The sequence below is a fragment of the Hemicordylus capensis genome, chromosome 5 (genome assembly GCF_027244095.1).
Source record: "Hemicordylus capensis ecotype Gifberg chromosome 5, rHemCap1.1.pri, whole genome shotgun sequence".
NCBI classification, from domain to species: domain Eukaryota; kingdom Metazoa; phylum Chordata; class Lepidosauria; order Squamata; family Cordylidae; genus Hemicordylus; species Hemicordylus capensis.
Window position 1 is genome coordinate 172,876,843 of NC_069661.1, and position 5,841 is coordinate 172,882,683.

A 5,841-nucleotide genomic window follows, 5' to 3' on the forward strand; every position below is an offset into this window, starting at 1 on the left:
ACCACGTTCTTTGGGAGAGGACAGGTGAGCAGCTGTGGCAACCATGGAAAGAAACAGCTACAGTGGTTCTAGACAGCAGTGGGCCCTTCCATAGCATTCAGATCTTGGCATTTGCTTGAGGAGGCCAACCGCTGATGTTGATTCTGTGCATGGATGTCCAGAGACATAGCGATGGCACTTGGCGGATGAGGTGGAAAAGAAAGCACAGTCTTGTTTCCCTGTTTCATCTGCATGGCCTGTTCTGAATAATGTTTCATCTGACCTGGGTTGTTTTGAATAATATGTGTTCTTGTTTGTGGGAACATGAATTGTTCTGACTGAGGCAAAAAAAAAACACAAAAAACCACCCCACAAAAGACCTTAGATCTTTAGTCCTAAGATCACAGTGTATTGTTTAACTTCTGAAGTCCTATCCCTTGGTGTTTGTTATATCAGCTTACTGGTGTCCCTTTTATTGTAACATTTGGATAAGGCCTCGTTTTGGTATCCGGCAGATGTTGCTAATTCTCCCAAAATGTTCTCAACAGGCCTTTTCCCAGTTCCAAATTATTGAGATTTTTGGAATGAAATGGAAAAAAGCCTGTGACCTCCAGAGTATTTTCTAAATATTCACCAAAAAAGGCCATTTAAAAATTGGTGGTTGGTATGCACCCAAGACAGTTATGACAACCACCACCAATGGTGCTCACCAAGCATTGCCACAGTGTAGCTCCTAATGATGCAGCAGCAAAGAAAATGACAGTTTCACATAAGGTTTGTTTGTTTTTAATTAAAAAAGCCAAATTAATAGGATTATAAAAATCAACCTCATCTACATTCATGGACTGGCTCATTCATTTTGAAACAAATGAACCTTGAGGCAAATGGGCCCCATTATGTTCCAGAAGAAGAAGAAGAAGAAGAAGAAGAAGAAGAAGAAGAAGAAGAAGAAGAAGAAGAAGAAGAAGAAGAAGAAGAAGAAGACACTCTCCTGTATATATGTAGTGTGAGAATGTTGTATGTGAGAATGCTATGAAATAGACAAAGGAAAGGTAGCACACAAAAAACTTCATGAATTGGTATTGATCTCACCTTGTTTATTATTTTTTTACATTTTATTTTTTTACATTTTATATCCCGCTCTTCCTCCAAGGAACCCAGAGCGGTGTACTACATACTTAGGTTTCTCCTCACAACAACAACCCTGTGAAGTAGGTTAGGCTGAGAGAGAGAGACTGGCCCAGAGTCAACCAGCTAATTTCATGGCTGAATGGGGATTTGAACTCGTGTCTCCTCAGTCCTAGTCCGGCACTCTAGCCACTACACTACGCTGGAACTGACCACCTGCAAGGTTTTCAGTTAATGAGAGAGAGAGAGAGAGAGAGAATTCTTTATCTGGAGCAAACCTCATGCTCATAGTCCAACACAGAGTCAACAGTGCTTAACTTCACTGAAATCCATGTGTTTAACACACTCTGGTTGGATTGTGGTCACCAGGTTTTAAAAACAAATTGGCCAAGTCTATGAGTTGAAACAGCAAACCAGAAATGCAATATAATATTGGCACAATGTCTGCTTTTGGCTTAGTTCTCACATTGTACTTGAGAGTAGTCTGTGTCATCAATGGGTGAATATATCTCTCAGTATGAACTCTGACTTACCAGTCGTGCTTTCAGTAGAACTTTTATAACTCCTTTGAAATATGTGCCTGGGAACTAAAATACATAACCATGCTGGATGCCAAAATCAATGATTGGAATAGAGACTTTGGCTTCTTATTGACTGTAATCTGTGATCCCCTGCTGGTTCAGCTACTGTCAACAAATGTTTGATGTGTTAAGGGTTTCTTATTAGGATACAAGTCTCCTGAAGTGATTTAAATCACTAACATTATGCAGTACTGACTCTCTTCTCCTTTTGTCTGATGAAGTGCTCTGGGAAACTTGATTGAAATAATGAGGCTTTCCTCATGCGCAGCTTAACCCAGGCTAGGGACTCTCTGCCAGGTTCAGGCTATGTGTAAGAACCTTCGGGATCTGCGTGGATCCCATCAGTGCCTCAATGGCAAACCCTCCAAAGAAGCCCACCAGTTAACCGACGTTTAGGGCACGCTTGTGCCCTTAGCCGCATCTAACTGCTTGTGTGCGAGCACTGGCTGCTTGCACCCAGCTGGTGCTTCCAGCCAGCACCGGGTGGATCCCCACAATGCACCATGCACCCGTGTGCTTCTAGTCCAGCCTCCGCAGTCCCTGCTCAGTGTCGGAAACGGCTACGACCCTGGCAGATGGCCACCCAGCCTCCGATTTGACTCAGTGCTTGCCAAGCTGTGCTGTGTGTGAAAACCAGACATGGTTCATACAACGCCACAGTATCCAGCTGCCAACACGGAATGATAGCTGAGGAGAGAAGGAAGAAGCGGGGGAATTAACTAACTAGCCACTAGCACTGGGTGGCAGCGATTCATCTAGTGCAGGGATTCTCAAACTTGGGTCCTCAGGTGTTATTGGACTTCAACTCCCATAATCCCCAGCCTCAGTGGCCTTTGCTTGAGGATTATGGGAGTTGAAGTCCAATAACACCCGAGGACCCAAGTTTGAGAATCACTGATCTAGTGCCAAGGCTGTACACAGGTATGGTTATTCACATGTTAGGTTGAATGCAGGTACAACACTGCACTTCTTAACTATGGCTGACATACTGTGCAAGAGTACATCACCAGGAGTCGACACCGTCACACCGACTCAACAGCATGACTTTACCTTTACCTCATTAATACAAATGAATCTTACATTCTTTAACTAAACTTTATTCAGAAACCACTCCATTTTTCTCCTTCTCCTTGCTCACTCTTTCTTTTCTGACTCCCTCCGCCCCCCCCCCCCACACACACACTCTACAGAATCCCCACTGGGTCAAACGTCTTATTAATAAAACATAAAGGACTGCTAGACAGAATACAACACATCGCTCTCTTTTTATAACCACTAGAATTGAATTGGTTTAAAATTCTGTGACAAAGTCTTGAAGTCTCCTGTCATGCATACTTCTCCTGAGTCTTGGGATCTCTGGCACAGGAGCTGTTAGTTATTTGTTTTCTGGTACAGAGGATTGGTCATCACTTTCTTCAAGCTCACCTGTAAAGTCAAAACTGGCGTTTGTCTCCAATTCCTATCTTGAGATCAGACTCCCTTCTCTCTTTTCTCATAATATGCAGGCCTGAAAGTCTCGAACTGTTCCATTTCTTTCCATATGAAAGAATCTCCTCTCTCCACCCTACTAGCGCTGCCCTCGTTGGCAGATTGGTTCATGTTAGTTCACAGCACCGACCGGCTGGTTCACTCGAATTGGTTCAGGCCACGCAGTCCAGTCTAAAATCGGCTTGATTTCAGAACGGATAAAATGGTCCGTGGACACCCCACTCTCTGGCTCACTGCACTTAAACTACAGCACCCATGATGTAGGATGACTGTGACTGAAACACACATACACAAGGGCATTCAGGGCATTGGACTGCAGCATGTATGAGATGAACTGACACTGCCAAGAAGTCTATCAGTAATAGTAGTAATACCATGAGCAGTGAGTGGCAAAAAGGCCTAATCCATGGCAGGCAGGCCAAAGCCTCTGAGAAGCCACTTGTGGCTGATGCCAGCTGATTACAGTATGTCATCAGTCGACACAGGACTCTATTTATTTATTTGGTTTATTTAAAATGTGCATTCATCATTAGTGCACTGAGTTCTAAATACGGGGGAGTGCCAGCTAATAATAATGTGACCAAGTTCTGCCTGCATCTGGAAGCTTCTAGAGAAGCTGCAGCAGGGAGAGCCCCCAAGATGGAATCATAACAGCAGCCAAGGATAGGATGAGGTCTCAGGCTATGCAGTCACCTCAAAGGTCTCTGTGTGGATCTGTTACCTACTTTTCTTTCTCCTGGTCTCATGCTGCAGAAATCCACTGCTCAAGGTCAGTTGAAAAATTCCCAAAGGAACTCCTTCAGGGAAGAGGAGAGAGCCCACATACCACCACCCCAGAATATCTTTCAGCAAGCAGCATGCATGCCATTCATTCACCCCATTTCAGTGAGAATCTGAAACCATCTAAATGGTCACTGAATAGTTCCCTATGCATTCGCCCACTGTGCTCTGACAGAGGACAATTTTATCTAGCAAATATAATAATTAAATGTCTGTAGAAAATAAACTCTACTCCCAAATGCCTCCCTGCTAATGAAGTTTTGCTGTTGGGGGGGATAAAATCACAAAATAGCTCATTAGTTGCAAAATAAACCATCAGATTTAGAAGGTTCCTCTGCAGGTGGAGACACTCAGGTCCTTGTGATAGCTTGGTGACAATTTCTATTTTAAGTGTCAAAAACAACTCTGCTATCTGGAGCAAGGAGTGTAGTCTTCTCTCCTTTTAATATTCTAATATTGAGGTGTAAAGTGAAATGGTTGCACAGTGTAATGGTGGCAAAGAAGTTGCGTGTCAATGAGACGGGAAAGGTGACAGACACGGAATGAGTCCCCAAGGTGCTCTCCAAGTGCATTGGTTAAAGATTCCCCTGGGAAATTTTTCTCATTAGTTCTCAGACACAGTTCAGTAATTCAATAGCACCAGGTTACCATTAGTCACAAGACCAAAATATGTTTCTTTGCATGCTTTAGCTCCTCTATTTGTATTTGCTGGCTTATGATTAAAAATTATGAGGCTGACAATGGCTCAGATCAAGTCAGTATGTTGTTTACATACTGAAATATTATACACTGGCAAGGAGACTACTCCAGTGACAAATGCAGTTAGAAGAATGAAATGCAAATGAAAGAGACAACTAGATAAGATATGTATCTGATGGCACAGCTTCACTCACAGAAGAAAACCAGGAGGGGCTGATTTCATAAATTAGCATTACAATACTCAGAGACAAAACATATACACTGATCAGCACCAACAAAATAGCAAGAGTGCAGTGTTTCCTTGGCTATGCTTGTTTAAAATCATATGAAAGCTGAAACATAGCCATATTGAGTTAATATGATGCGGAGGGGAGTAGCTTGGAACTTTGATAGTTAGCTAATTTTATGTGTAATTACTCCGTAAAAATGTTAAACGGAATAGGTTATTCTCATTTTTTCCCATGCAATTAAAAATGTACTTAGTTCTATGCTATCAAAGTTAACTGCACTCCCACTCAGCACTCTAAGGGATAATGGCTTGGGGTGTTGTCTATCTCATTACCCACCAGGTCAGGAAAGAAAGGAGTATCCAGCCCCAGTGGTCATTTAAATTCTCATTGTTACATTAAAGAAACAGTGAAGAAATAGATGGAAACAGGAAAATTAGGCACACAAAGCTAACAGGTTATTATGCACTTCATCTGCACAAGCACATAAGGAAACCTGCATGGGCTGTTGCGTACTTCCAGAAAAGGTACCATTCCATTTTCATTTCCACTTCTTGGTGTGTGTTTTTAAAATCCTCAGTTAATGGAGCCTTGCGCTTGAGTTTAAATGCATAGCCAAATGGCAGCTTTCCATGCTCCAAGTTCAGCACTGAAACACATCACATAAGCTATCGTGCCAATCTACACACTAGAAAGAAGCATACGGTTCAGCCCTCCTGGGACTGTTGCACTTTGCACTGCAGGTGGGAGACTGCATGGCTGAATGTTTCCCCCATGTAACAAAAAGTCCCTGCACATGGAAAGTTAGCAATTCGTAGAGAAGTGTTCTTGCTGAGCCTTCTCACTGAAGTGTGCTAGTTTTCCACTAGCTTTCTACTCCCTTTCAGATGGAAGGGAGCCTACCTTGCCCCTCCAAAATTACAGTCTGAAATGATGCAGTCCTAGGAGTGATTTTTTTT